The 15,867-nt window shown below is 39.7% G+C and overlaps 1 protein-coding gene and 2 pseudogenes across 2 annotated transcripts in view; 2 read left to right on the forward strand and 1 right to left on the reverse strand.

Annotated features, from left to right (window-relative positions):
* The window catches only part of PITPNC1 (phosphatidylinositol transfer protein cytoplasmic 1), a 259,809-nt gene that overhangs the window by 12,445 nt on the left and 231,497 nt on the right, over nucleotides 1-15,867 (forward strand). The gene's annotated exons all lie outside the window — the stretch shown is intronic.
* Nucleotides 1-15,867, forward strand: part of LOC132355799 (RNA-binding protein 4B-like) — a 52,567-nt pseudogene that overhangs the window by 6,449 nt on the left and 30,251 nt on the right.
* On the reverse strand, nucleotides 9,833-9,951 carry LOC132356239 (5S ribosomal RNA; annotated as a pseudogene).

Below are 15,867 nucleotides of genomic sequence, written 5' to 3' on the forward strand. Positions count from 1 at the left end.
ACCAAGTGACATCCCTCAGTTTAACTTTGATAAATGAATCATACTCCTCTTTGAAAAGAAGTTTTGTAGTTCATGCTCTAAAAAGAGAACCACCCCTACACTTTCAGAAATTATTCCTTTTAATGGCAGTGACAGCCTTTGGCTTTCATAGACATCTTTAGCCGAGATGTTCGCTGATAAGCAGCTGCAGGTTTCTCAAAATTAGTATCTGGAAATAACAATGGGAACAGACAAGTGACACCATGTTTCTGGCACATTTCGTTGAAAACTTAAACCTCTTCACATGGAGGTAAGCAAACTGGAGGGTATGAAAAATGATCAAAATGTATTAGTCAGCACTGTGTACTTTCCCTTCCTGCTGAGATGGCGGCTCCTTGGAAACTTGTGTCTCACCTTTACTAGCATTGCCTCACAGGCAGTTTACAAACCACATGCACAAATTCATATTGCTCCTGTAGAGTCACACCTCACGTGGGCTAAAATAAAATTTTTAACTTGATAAGATTATTATTCCGAAAATGGAGCTATAAAAGGCTTTTTTCAAAATTAAAAATTGTCCTCCAAAGACATTTACCATTATCAGGAATGTTCAAAACAATGAAAAAAATCCAAACAAACCTGTCTTAAATTCTACGTCGGAGATTCAGAGATGTTTTGCTCTGTGTCAACACTATGGAAATAAACATGTAATGCCCTAAAATGAACTATTTGAAGGGACCACACTTAATTGGATGTGTACATTCAGGTCAGTTTTTTAAAATAATTTTTAAAAAATTATGGTAAAACATATCACATAAAATTGCCATCTTAACTTTTTGGTTTTTTTCCCACACTGCGCAGCATGCGGGATCTTAGTTCCCTGACCAGGGATCGAACCCTTGCCCCCTGCAGGGGAAGTGTAGAGTCTGGACCGCCAGGGAAGTCCCCTTAACTATTTTTCTTAAACTTATTATTTTTAACTTTTATTTAATTTTATTTTTATTTATTTATTTATTTTTGGCTGTGTTGGGTCTTCGTTGCTGCACGTGGGCTTTCTCTAGTTGCTACTTTTCGTGTGGTGCATGGGCTTCTCATTGAGGTGGCTTCTCTTGTTGCGGAGCACGGGCTCTAGGTGCACGGGCTTCAGTAGTTGTGGCACGTGGGCTCAGTAGTTGTGGCACACGGGCTTAGTTGCCCCACGGCATGTGGGATCTTCCCAGACCAGGGATCGAACCCGTGTCCCCTGAATTGGCAGGCGGATTCTTAACTACTGAGCCACCAGGGAAGTCCTTAACTATTTTTTAAGTGTAGAATTCGGTGGCATGAAGGGCATTCACATTGTTGGCCAGGCATCACCAACATCCATCTTCAGAACTCTTTTCATCTTGTAAAACTGAAACTCTGTACCCATAAACAATAACTCCCTATCCACCTCCCTGCAGCCCATGGCAACCACCATTCTACTTTCTGTCTATGAGTTTACTATTCTAGGTATCTGGTCAGCATTTTTTTCTTTCCTTTAAAGCACTGGTTTATTACTTTATCATTAAACTCATACATCATTTCCTGAAGCAAACTTAATAAAACTTGAATTAACAGAAGGTAACTAGAAATATTTTCTGAATTCTGCCTTCTTTCAAAGGAGGAAAATGACAAGATGGACCTGTATCCATGTTTTGGGTGGCATTAATGACTCAGTTAGTGACCTATACCTTTGTAGCAACAGCTGGAGTGCCTGACACTTTTAATTCAGGAGTCCTACTATATTGTCATTTAACACAAAAAGCGCATTTTTGCTTGGAATACTTACAAAGCAGGAAAAAGTACCAGTGCATTTTAGAAGTATTTCCAACAAAGTTGTCACTGACAAGTGTTCTTCTATTAAAGTAGAAGACAGAATATTTGATTAATGATAATGCTTTATTCCTGTACCAGGTGGAAACAGACATCAATTGGACTCTTTTTCTAATTAAAGAAGTACAGTTAAAATGTTGGCTTTTTTTTTTTTAGGATTTGATAAATATTTAACTCAGGAGAAAAAAACTAATTTGTTATTATGACGGCTTATTAATAAGTTAACTTTGCAACATTTTCATTGTTGTCAATTCTCTTAGTGATGTCTGTAGGTAGAGTTTTCAACTCACTAGCCAACAACCTGGATTTCATTAGATTTTATAGGATTACAGTCCTGCCGCTCTCAAGCAGCGGTTTGTGTCCTGCACTGTCCAAGAAAGTAGTGGGTTGTAGAAAAATGTTGGTCTCCAGTCTGAGAACTTTCCAGTGTGCCTGGGCCACCTTACAGATGTCTGTTTAATCTCTAATGCACCCGAAATAGTAGACATCTGCAAAACAAAGTCACAGAAAACAACACTCTTGTTAAAGTAGTAATTAGCAGTTTAACCAAATAGAAAAACAACACTGGATAGATGTTTAAGAAAACAAGACTTGTAATCACCTCCTTGTATGGACAGGTAGTTCTGAAGACAGGGGTTATCACTAAAGTTTGTATTTGAACCCCTGGACATGTCTTCTGAGATGTGTGAGTTCCCTGTAGGTTTGTACCCTCTTGACATGGGCCTTCATCAGGAAAATTTTGCTGAGTTTACCCTGACCTGAAATAATGATGATGATGATGCTGGAGCCGATGAAAAGACAAATAAAGCCATTCATGTCACCTAACATTTGTCATCATTCTGGGCTATTTCAGCCTCCATTAAAGTGACATGGTGGATAAAAGTGGTTTTCTCAATGCTTGAAAAGTGCTGTGAAAATAGACGGTTCTTTTGCTCAATGAGACAGGTTTAAAGATATGAAATAGAGTTATTTAATCCCCCCCAAGTGCAAAGGGTTTGGTAACTAGAATTGTATTTAATCATTGGGGTACAGACTGTACCGTGTGCACTGGAGACCCAAATCCTGGACTATTGAAGGCTATGACGAATGCTTCTTTTTTGGATGTTATGTTTTTGTTGCTCATAAAGAGGCATCGTGCCCAAAATGAAAAACCTTTAGATTCAGGATTCAATAGTTCACCTCTTTTGGATTGTGTTTGATGGAAACTTGGATGCAGCTGAGTGTAATTATGTTTCTCAGCAGTATGACATATAGTGCTGCAGAGATGGGTGTTCTTAGAGATTTCTTGCCAAGACTGGCTGAAAAGGAGTTTGGTTATTGTTTTCTTAAAAAATAGTAATTAGGCTATTAGTTGTCCAAATGGAATAATCCCCTTAAGCCTTTTCAAGAAACACACTTCCAAAAGGGTCAAGTATATTTCAAATTAGCCATTATTTACATAGTGTCCAGCCTTCTGCCTTAGCTCTTTTAGGAGGTTTTTGTTTGTTTGTTTTAATGTTGGTTATGTCTGTCAGAAACCATCTTATTTTTTAAAGGGGTTCAGGAATGGTTCTCATATCAAAAGCAGCCAAATCCCTGGCATCATAGAAGCTTCATCATAGATTAATCTGTTTTTCATCTGCAGAACGGCCGCATTCAGTGTTGTCCTGGCCTTTGGACAGTCTTTTCTGTGGATCTGGAGAAGGAACTGCCCACGGGCCTTGCAGGCCTCTATCTTTGAGAATACTCAAGAGCAAAGGAAAAACAGGCAGTTAGAAATGGTGGCCAGGGCTAATGGACCGTGGTTCCGGGCTGGAGCCCAGGCCTACGTTTGTGACCACTGGGCTCAGGATCTGCCCTGGTGTCTCTCAGATCCCCAGATGAGGTAGAACCTGTTCACCCTGATGCAGACTCACTTGGCCCTGCCACATGCCACCCACGACACACCTTTTGGGTGTGTCTCAACTTAAAGCTGGATAATCAGCTTTCTTTCCCGTTGGTTGGGTCTTTCTGAACGGCAAATCAGCCGTACCTTACAAAGTTCATCTTTTAAGTCCTGGTAATCGCCCCACCTCTCACGGGGAGTATCATCCCTGAAAAGAGGACTCATCACTTTCAAACATGATTTTCCTTTCATTTTCCTCTACCCTTTCCTTAGCATTTTATCTCCTGGAGCTAAAGTACCTATATTGTCCTAACTTGGGGTTTCTGGCTTAGGGTGGTGCAGTATGGTGAGGCCCTGCTGATTGATAGCCATGAATTGATTTAGGAAGACTGGATTTTCTTGTGCCTCAGTTTCCTCAACTTTCAATACCCCTCTTTTTTAATTTAATTTTTTATTTCTCATACAAGTTTAAAGGTTACAGTTATTTATAGTTATTACAAAATATTGGCTATATTCCCCGTGTTGTACAATACATCCTTGAGCCTATCTTATATCCAGTGGTTTGTACCTTCTGCTCCCCCACCCCTATATTTCCTCTCCCCGCTTCCCTCTCCCCACTGGTAACCACTAGTTTGTTCTCTATATCTGTGAGTCTGCTTCTTTTTTGTTATATTCACTAGTTTGTTGTATTTTTAGATTCCACATATAAGCGATATCATACAGTATTTGTCTTTCTCTGTCTGACTTATTTCACTTAGCATAATGCGCTCCAAGTCCATCCAGGTTGCTGCAAATGTCAAAATTTCATTCTTTTTTATGGCTGAGTAGTATTCCAGTACCCTTCTTTTTGCCTCCATGAGGGGCTGATCACATGACATACAAGCCCACTCGGCACATGTAAGGGACAGTGATAATCGTCCATGTGTGGATGCTGTGTGAATACCTGGTAATCATGCATTCCCTGAGCTGTGCATGAAATCACACGGTCTCACACCTTTAAATACCTTTAGTTTAGAAGTCCATCTACTACAATATTCATTTTTGGAGTCTGTACTTTCCAAATGACCCATGGGAAGGAATCCTGAGGTGTCCAGAGGATCTGAGTCTGTCCTGTGGGAACGTTATGTCATAGTAACAAATGCTTAAGGATTAGTTTATTTCCAGCCCTGCAGAAGCTATAAATTGCTTCCTAAAATTTTATTCTCCAACACCGTGATGTTTATGTTGCTATGGTGGTATGTCTCTTGCTTGGGTGTCAAGATTGCCATTGGAAATAGATAGGCCAAAATAACAGCTTAACAGGTGGCCGTGCTTTGTGAAGTTGTTTGTAAAACTATTTTATGAAGTCCAGTGCAAGTAAATCACGCAACTGTGCCCTTTACTGTATTTTGTATTTGAGCACACTCTTTTTTTTTTCTTAATGCATTCCTCCCCTTTCCATTTTAAATATATATAGACTATTCCCCTTTTTCAAGCGGCACCAAGCTGATTTCCTGTAGTAACACAAGGCAAGATTCCAGCTCATTTTATTTAGCAGTGGACGTCCTTTCCTTATTTTGTGTAGTTGGAACCCTCCTCCTAAAAATAACCCTTCTTTTTTTACTGTGCTTCTTTTTATAGCTACTGTGCTCTTTATTTAAATAAACCTCTTTTTAATATGCCATTTACATATATATGTACCTACACACATATACGTATACACATACATAAAGGTATATATATTTCCCTGTAAGGTATAATCCTTAGTGAATGTGGTAATAGAAATTGTTTCCATTGACCTGTCATTAAGCTCTCACCTGTAATTTATGATCATTTTCTTTTGAGATAAAATTTAGAGAGAACCTGAGTGTTAAACCAGTTCAGCTTCCTACCCACTCTGAGAATCTTCTATAATAATCTCGCACGGCAATCATCTTGCCTTTTAGCTTAAATACCAGCATGGCAGGGTGCTTGCTCTTCTGTGATATAACATCTATGATTGTCCACTTTGATGTGTTAGAAGATGCTTTTTTTTTGGCCGAGCGGCTTGTGGGATCTTAGTTCCCTGACCAGAGATCGAACCCAGGCCACCAGCAGGGGAACCGGGGAGTCCTAACCACTGGACCACCAGGGGATTCCCAGAAGATGCTCTCTGATATTTAGTTGATGTCTTCCTCCCTAGAACTTTCATTTTCCTGTCTATGGTGACACAAACACAAGCCACGTCCACATGCTGGCTCTTTAAATATTTAGAGAAAACTGTAATGTTGTTCTTTGGTTTTCTCTTCTGCTGGCTTAATATCCACAATTCCCTCAACAATTCACCTTAGGAAATGGTTTCAGACTCCCTCCCCAATCCGTTGGACCTCCTCTGTTATTGCCCTTTCAAAAATATTGAATGCAGTGCTCTAGAGCAAGGGTCAGTAAACTTCTTCTGTAAAAAGGCCAGATAGAAATATTTTAGAATTGCAGGCTATAAGATTGCAACAACTCAGCTCTGACCTTGCAACATGAAAGCAGGCAGAGACAATACGTAAATGAATGGGCATGGCTGTGTCTGGTAAAATTTTATTTATGGACCCTGAAATTTGAATTTCATATAATTTTCAAATGTCGTGAAATATTATTTTGCCTTTTTTCAACCCATGCATAGCTAGCTCGTGGGCCGTACAAAAAGAGGTGTGGGCCAGGTTGGGCTCAAGATATTGGAGGACCAGTGCTGAAAATATGGGAACTGTTACTTCAGCACCTTATGCTATGTTGATGCTTTAGTATTAGCATTGTCATTTTTGGAAGCTGCATCAAACTGCTGACTGACAAGGTGATCAGTTCACCTTCGTCTTATCCACGTGATCTTCTGGCAAAGCTAAGTCTCTCCATCCGGTGTGTCTGAGGCCTACAAAAACAAGCAGCCTTATAGCGACAACAACCATTACCATAGGACTTTGTAATGTAAATGTAAATGTGATGAATGGCATCTGCTGATTTCAAGTTTGACAAAATGTTTTTGGTTCTTGCTTTTGTTATTTACCGTATTAGCTACTCCTCTTAATTTAGTGCTAGATGTGATAAGCATGCCTTTCTGTCTTCATCCAACAACACAGCGACTTTTCAGTCCAATCCAAATCCTAAAATATAGGTCATAGCTGCTCACCTTGGTTGCAGAAACCAGTAAGCACTTGGGTAGAGAGATGAAGCCTTCAGTTATATTAATAAGCTTAAGAATGGATTATTCTCCACTTCCTCATTAGTTTTAATTTTAAAAATAAGGTTCTCATGAAATTTTTTTGAAACAGTTTAACCAAGATTATAATTTACCATGCAGAGGAGAAAATTTAGTAAATGGCAAAGCCGATTTTTTTTTTTTTAGTGACTAAATGTTTAATTAAAATTATATATTTCTCTATGTGGACATTTACTTAAGAAGGCTTTGCTTTTTCACAAGAAAGGGGAAAACACAGAGGGCCAGCGTTTGTGGAACATTCTAGTGTGCCAGGATCACTGTGTTAATTATCTCATTTCATCTTTGCAGTCAACCTCCAAGGTGGATCCTAATATCTTCATTTTACAGTTGTCAGAGAATCAGTGGCAGATTTGGATTCCAATCCAGGGCTCTTTGGCTACAAATTTCCATTTGCTTTCTCCAACACCATTGCTTTCCACAGCCAAAGAGAAGTTGACATTCATTCATTATCAAGTTACTTGTATTAATTTAAACAGTTGATTCTAAAATGGATATATGTTCCTGAATTAGTTACTGGAATGATACATTTCTAGAGTATATATCCCAGAAACTGTGATATGAAATAAAAATATTGATTTCCTTAGTGGAAAGAGAGTATTCAAGTTAAAACTATTTGCATTTGCCAATCTTTGGTAAAACTGGAAACATAGATGCAATTTTTGATGACCTACAGTGATTATAAATCTTAATTGTTTTTAGAAAGCTTGTCTGTTTATCTAGACCGTATCTTGCAAAAAAGGCACTTCAAGATGTCATTATATGAATATTCAGAAACTAATAGAGTCTAGATGAGAATGTGTGATAATCTAAAGATATCATTTAAGTCGGGGCTTTAAAAATATATTACTTCAAGTGAAGAACAAGTCTCATAAACAAGTTCCTTACACTTTCCTATGGTCTAGTTCCACCTTATCCCAAGTCCTTAAAAGCAGATTTATAAAAGGGAGAGGAAACAACTTTTCAGAATAAAAATTTGAAGCTCTCAAAGTAAAATATATTGATACTTTAATTGTATGAAATTGTTATGTATGAAATTGTATGAAATGGATTCTTTAATAATAGCTGGTGCTGGGACTCTCAAAACCTTTGCTGAAATTATTCCACGAGGAAGCTGGTTTATGGCTTTCTGGAGCTGGTGGCCGCTCATACTTTAGATTATAAGTTCCTTGGAGGGTTGTGATTGTCATTGCCTCTATTTTAACTCCCCACAATTTTTTGTAATGGTGTTTTGCACACTGCGGTTGCTTAGTTAAGGTTGACTACCAACTTACGGTCATTTAAATTCAGATCCAATTTTTGTGTTGATTGTGGTTTGAAAAACAGAAAGAAAAGTATATTTATTGCTCTTGTAAATGTTTTGTTTTTTATCGAATATTGAATAGATATGAAGCAATACACCCACGAACCTATTGCCCAGCTTAATAAGTAGAATGATACAAGTTCATTGAACACTCTACATGCCCCCAGCTGACCCCAGGCTCTCTATACACGTGGCATCCCAGAGGAGGTAGTCTTCAACAGCTTGCTGGGTTTTTTTCTGTTAACTTTTTGTATTGAGATATAATTCACATAACAAAGTTCATTCTTTTAAATAAGTGTACAGATCACTGGTTTTAGTATATTCACAAGATTGTGCAACCATCACCGCTTTCTTATTCTAGAACATTTCTATCACTCAGAAAGAAATCCTGTCCCCATTGGCAGTCACCCCCCACTCCCCACTTTCCCCAGCCCTTGGCAACCATTGATCTACTTTCTATATTGATGGATTTGCGTATTCCAGACATTTCATATAGATGGAATCATACAATATATGGCTTTCTGTGTCAGCTTCTTTCCTTTAGCATAGTGTTTTCAAGATTCATCCATGTAGCATGAATCAGTACTTCATTCTTTTTTACGGCTGAATAATATTTCATTGTATGGATATATCACATTGTGTTCATACAGTTATCAGTTGATGGACATTTGGGTTGTTTCCACTGTTGGGCTATTATGAATAATGCTGTTATGAATATTCGTGTCCGGGCTTTTGTTTGAACAACAGTTTTCACTTCTGTTGGATATATACCTAGAGGTGGAATTACTGGGTCGTATGGGAATTCTGTTTAACTTATTGAGGAACTGCCAGAATGTTTTCCACAGTTGATGCACTGTTTTATATTCCTACTAGCTGTGTATTAGTGTTCTAGATTCTCTGCATCCTAGCCAATACTTGTTACTTTCTGTCTTTTTGATTCTAGTCATCCTTAGTGGGTGTGCAGTAGGATCTCAGCATGGTTTTGATTTGCATTTCCTTAATGACAATCATAATGTTGGACATCTTTTCATGTGCTTGTTAGCTATTTGTCTATCTTTGGAGAAATTTCTGTTCAAGTTATGTGTCTTTTTATTGTTGGGTTCTAAGAGTTCTTTCTGTATTCTGGATGTTAGACCCTTATCAGATAACATGATTTGCAAACATTTTTTCACATTCTGTGGGCTCTTGTTTCACTTTCTTGATAGTGTCCTTTGAAGCACAACAGTTTTAAATTTTTATTAAGTCCAAGGTACTTTTTCTTTTGCTTTTGGTGTAATATCTAAGAAATCATTCCCTAAGCCAATGATCCAGTGCCACAAAGATTTATACTTATGTTTTCTTCTAAGAGTTTTACCACTTAAGCTCTTACATTCACATCTTTGGTCCATTTTGAGTAGATTTTTGAGTATGGTATAGGGTGGTGGTCCAAATTTATTCTTTTGCATGTGGATATCCACTTTGTCCTAGCACCATTTTTTTTTTTTAGCTGTGCTGCACAGCTTGCAGATCTTAGTTACCCGACCAGGGATTGAACCCAGGCCCCGGCAGTGAAAGCGCCAAGTCCTAACTACTTGACCGCCAGGGAATTCCCAGCACCACTTTTTTTTTTTAAAGCCTACAGCACCTTGTATTCACATTTGGTCTCCCATCCAAGTACTAACCAGGCCTGACCCTGCTTAGCTTCCGAGGTCAGACGAGATCAGGTACATTAAGGGTGGTATGGCCATAGATTCCGCATCATTTTTGGGAAGACTATGTTTCCCCATCGTATTGCAGAGCTTGATCTTTTTTACTGAACATTTTGATCTTGAGATTGATGCATATAACTATAATTAATTCATTTTTATGGCTGTAGAGTATGCTTTATATGAATCTGCCGTAATGTATTTAATTCATTCTTTGACCCATAGTGGGTTGTTTCCAGAGTTTTGCTTTTCTATACACTGTTGCTGGGAACATACTTAAACATGTTTTTTATTACCCACATGTGAGATTGTCTTTCTAGGGAATATGCCTAGGAGTGTAGAGTTATGCAATGTTTCCCAAAGTGATTGTAATATTTATGCTCCTATCAGCAATGTATAAGAGTTTACATCTAGGAAAACTCAGCCTTTAAACGTTCTCTTTGTTTCGTGTCTCTTTGAATAGTCATTACGCAGAGGAAAGAAGTAGTATTTGCAAGTGAAATTTGCCTCTTAGGCTTCTACTATTTTATTAGCAAGAATCATTATTATTTTTTAAAATTTTATTTATTTATTTATGGCTGAGTTGGCTGAGAGAGCAGGCTTCTCTCTAGTTTGTCGAGTGGGGGCTACGGTTCCTTGCGGTGCGCGGGCTTCTCATTGCGGTGGCTTCTCTTGTTGCGGAGCATGGGCTCTAGGCGCACGGGCTCAGTAGTTGTGGCTCACGGGCTCTAGAGCGCAGGCTTGGTAGTTGTGGCACATGGGCTTAGTTGCTTCGCGACCAGTGGGATCTTCCTGGACCAGGGCTCAAACCCATGTCCCCTGCAAAGGCAGGCAGATTCTTAATCACTGTGCCACCAGGGAAGTCCAGCAAGAATTATTTTAAGCAAGCAAAAGGCCAATAGCCAGAGAACCCAGTATCCAGTTAGTATCTCTTTAAACTTGTAAATATTAGTGTGAGGCTTAAACAGATCTTTGGCTGGTTGAGGTGGTGAAGCTTTTGCTAATAGTGAATAAGGGTGTGTGTTCATTAAAGCAACATCACACCAGCCTATTATTACTCTCTTACATAGGGTCTGGAGCTAGTATAGTGTAGCAGTTGGCAGAATCAGGGTATCGAGGGGTGAAGAGAGCTGCTTCCCTTTCTTGGAACCCGCATATTATAGCTATGCTAAGACAAAATTGTGTCCATGATGATGAGAAACATACCCTATCACATCCTATAGCATCACGTGGAAGGGTTGGCTGACACAAAGTTGGGTAGATGGTACTCAGAACATTGAAGGAGATGGAAATGCTCTCTGCTTGTGATTACAGGGAGTTACACCTGGAAAACACAACAGCTCTATGCTGGACCACCCGTGTGGTCCAGGTAGGTGGGTGTCAACAGGGATGGCCATGAGAAGGTGAAGAAAGGCCTCTGGAAGGCAGGTGGTTGGGGGATGAAGGCAGCCTGCCTAGCAGCATCAGAAAAGCATGTGGGGAAGCGCTCCAGCTCGGAGTGGGACTCAGGGACAGGGTGTCAGTTACAAAGCAGGAGTGAGGGCTGGGGGAAGAAGAGATTGGCAAGACACCCCAGCCCTAGGGGCACTTGAATAGCTCCTCAGTTGCCATATTCAAGAAACTGAAACTCAAATACAAGAGAAATGGCAACTCAGTCTCAGGAACAAATTGATGTTATGACTAGTGGTATAGACTGAATATTTATGGTCTCCCCCACCCCTCACCTTGAGGTTAGCCCCAGCATGCCTGGAATTAACCAAGTCCTCCAACTCAACTAGATACTGAAGTCTTGATGACTCCTCACTCATTTGCATCCCTGTAACTTTGCTCCTGATCTCTCGTGACCTGGGGAAAGGGAAGAAATTGGAAGATGATAAGGACTGGTATTCTATTTCCTCAAATATTTATCTTTTCACTTAAATTTCTTTCCCCTTTTATTGTATTGTTTCCCATTTACAGATTTCTTTTTGGTTCCTATCTATTGTTTCTCCATTATAGTTTTCCTCTGCAGTTAGTTGGTTCCTGGATGTAATTTCAGAGTATTTGAGAAGTCGAGAATGATGGGGGAGAAATTGAAAGTGTAGGTACAGAAGGAGATGACAGTGGGGGCATGAAATTTATTGTTCCTCTTTTCCAATGTGAAGCCAAAGCTGGAGGCTAGGTCATTCAGAAAGAGAGAATTCAGTGTTTTCTAAACTACCTGCATATAAGAATGACTTGGTGGCGTGACCTGATTCAGTACTTCTGAGGAGAGGATAAAGAATTTGTTTTTTTAGCAAACACTCCCCATGACTATAATAAACGAAATATGGGAATCAAACTTAAACCTTTTTAAAATAAAGCACCCAAGTTGGACCCATTAGTTCGACTATAGAATTACTGAATATTTTTAGTATTGACAGAGAAAAACACTTTATAAAGTGCTTAAATTTCTTTTTTTTTTTATTATGGAAAAGTTTAAAGCTACACAAAAATAGAAGGGTGTGATGATTCTCCGTGTACCCTCACGCAGCCTCAGCAGTTATCAACCCATGGCCAAGTATGGAGGTGCTTTTGAAAGAGAACAGAGGAGTTACTAAATAGTAAAGGGAAGAATTAAGGCTGTGGGGACTTCCCTAGTGGCACAGTGGTTGGGAGTCTGCCTGCCAATGCAGGGGACACGGGTTCGAGCCCTGGTCCAGGAAGATCCCACATGCCATGGAGCAACTAAACCCATGCGCCACAACTATTGAGCCTGCGCTCTAGAGCCTGTGAGCCATGGCTACTGCGCCCACATGCCACAACTGCTGAGGTCCGCACACCTAGAGCCCATGCTCTGCAACAAGAGAAGCCACCTCAGTGAGAAGCCTGCGCACCACAATGAGGAGTGGCCCCGCTTGCCACAACTAGAGAAAGCCCTCGTGCAGCAAGGAAGACCCAATGCAGCCAAAAAATAAATAAATAAATAAATAAATAAATTTATTTAAAAAAAAAGAATTAAGACTGCCTGATTTACTTGTAAGACTCAAAATCTGGAAACAGCTAGATGTTCATCAGCAGGAAAATGTATCAACAAATTGTGGCATATCCATTAAATGGAATACTACTCAGCAATAAAAAGGAATGAACTATTTATACACATGACAACATGGAAGAATTTCAAAATAATTTCACTTCTGAGTTTTTGTTTTATCTGACCTAAACAAAACTAGATTCCTTAATCACACCTTCAAGAATTCGTATAACCATTATCATAAAGCTGAGGGGCTTTTTTCTCAGTTCAAAACCAAAAAAATTCTAATATTCATAACAAATTTATCTGAGTATGTCCTAGATTTGTGTGAATTAAATGTCTTTGCTGTTTCTCTTCAGTCAAGGCACCAGAAAAGGCTATATTGTCTCTAGAAATTTTCTGAATTGGCTCAACTGTTTACGTGTTAATAATAATACAGCTTTTTTTTTCTTCCATTGGGGAAACAATAGTATTATTATTTTTTAGGATTTAAAAGGGTGATAGAGTGACCACTGTCTGATATGTTTCCATCTTGTGGTACCCAATTTTTATGATAAATATCTGGGGAACATTAAAAATCTGGCTGGAGGAAACCAGTCCTAGAGATACAGAATTATAGACCCTGTGGTCTTCCTTGCTGCACGAGGGCTTTCTCTAGTTGTGGCAAGCGGGTGCCACTCCTCATTGTGGTGTGCAGGCTTCTCACTGAGGTGGCTTCTCTTGTTGCAGACCCAACGGGGGCCTTAGAATTCATCTTGTCTAATCCCCTCATTTTACTGATGAGGAAGCTTAGGCAAAGAGAAGCCACTTGTTTGGGTCCCAGAGCTAGCAGCGGCTGAGCAGAATCTGAGCTCCTCCTATCTCTTGGTCTGTTGGTTTTCTTGCTTCCAGTGCTGTTTCTTTTACATCCCTCATTATGGCCACCATACTGTCATGTCTCTCACTAACCATGAACCATGAAAAAACCTCCATCTTTTGGTCCTGCAAACTATATGAGGCCTTACCCAATATCTCTGTGGTCCATATTCAGATGGAGCTTTTGTTCACTGGCATCAACAGAAATCAGTTTGGTGTCCATTTACTACCTGACACCAGTATTCATAAAGGACTCTATTTCTGCATAGAGCCTTATGTTGACACGACCCCCAAATAAAAATAGGCCTGTCTGTTTCCCTGATAGAGAGAAACACATGGAATTGTCTTTTTTTTTTTTTTTCCTTGCCACGCTGCACAGCTTGTGGGATCTTAGTTCCCCATCCAGGGATTGAACCCGGGACCTCGGCAGTGAAAGCGCAGAGTCCTAACCACTGGACTGCCAGGGAATTCCCAAACACATGGAGTCTTTTTGCCCCACTCTCATCCAGTCTTTATTTCAATGATGTAATGATAAGTTTGTTTAGCCCCAGGAATTTTCCTTGTCCAATTGGCTTCTGCAGCGTGGACAGTGGCTGAAATGAAAAAGACTAACAATAGCAAGTGTTGGTGAAGAAGCAGAGCAACTGGAATGCTCATATACTGCTGTTGGGAATGCAAAATAATACAACCACTCTGGAAAATATTTTGAAATTTTCTTATCAAGTTAAACATACACTTAGTCTATGATTTAACAACCCCATTCCTCGGTTCCCCAAGAGAAATAAAGATATATATATTCACAAAAAGATCTGTGTAAAAATATTTATAGGGTTTCCCTGGTTGCACAGTGGTTAAGAGTCCGCCTGCCAATGCAGGGGACATGGGTTTGAGCCCTGGTCTGGGAAGATCCCAAATGCTACGGAGCAACTAAGCCCGTGTGCCACAATTACTGAGCCCACATGCCACAACTACTGAAGCCCGTGCGCCTAGAGCCCGTGCTCCGCAGCAAGAGAAGCCACTGCAATGAGAAGCCCGCGCGCTGCAACGAAGAGTAGCCCCCGCTCACCGCAACTAGAGAAAGCCCACATGCAGCAACAAAGAGCCAATGCAGCCAAAAATAAATAAATAAATAAATAAATTTATAAATAAAAAAAAATATAGCAGCTTTATACATAATCACTAAACAATTGAAAACAAGATGAGTGTTTATCAACTGATGAGAGGATAAACAAATTGCAGTATACCCATTTAATGGAAATGGAATGTTACTTAGCAGTTGAAAGGTACAGAATAATGATATACACACACCAACATCAATGGATTTCAAAAGCATTGTACTAAGTGAAAGGAGCCAGATGCAAAAAGAGGTATTTATATGACATTCTAGAAGAAATTAAGTTATAGGAACAGTGATTGCCAGGGCCTGGGGGTGATAGAGATACTGCCAAGGGTTACAAGGTGGCTTTTTGGGGTGAAGGAAATGTCTCTAGGTGGGCTTGTTTATTTAATTAATTTATTTATTTTTGCACAGCATGCCGGGATCCTTGTTCCCCGACCAGGGATCGAACCCGTGCCCCCTGCAGTGGAAGTGCAGAGTTTTAACCACTACACTGCCAGGGAAGTCCCTAGGTGGGCTTGTTTAAATGACTGTATGTCAAAATGTATTGAAATGTACACATAAAAAGAGTGAATTTTATTGTATTAATTATATCTCAGTAAACCTAACTTTGAAAAAACCTAGACAACCTTGATGGTATCCCATTCTATATAGAATAATGAGTCCAAACTCCCTAACAAATTTCCTTATAGGATGGACCCTCAACCCAGCTTTACAGCCCTATCAGTTGTCTTCTGCATTCAGCCATTCAACATTCAGTGCCTGCCACATCGGGTACTCTTAGGTGTTGTATTTAGACAGACCCAGCCCTAGTCAGTCGCCATGCAGTTGAGAGCAGGGGTCTGCAAACTACATTCTGTGGGGCAATTCCAGCCCGACATCTATTTTTATCAATAAAGTTTTATAGGAACACAGTCACACTCCTTCACTAGCACACTGTCCAGGGCTTCTTTCCTGCTACAATGGCAGAGTAGAGTTGTCGTGACAGCGTCTGCATG

Source organism: Balaenoptera ricei, chromosome 20 (assembly GCF_028023285.1).
Source record: "Balaenoptera ricei isolate mBalRic1 chromosome 20, mBalRic1.hap2, whole genome shotgun sequence".
NCBI classification, from domain to species: domain Eukaryota; kingdom Metazoa; phylum Chordata; class Mammalia; order Artiodactyla; family Balaenopteridae; genus Balaenoptera; species Balaenoptera ricei.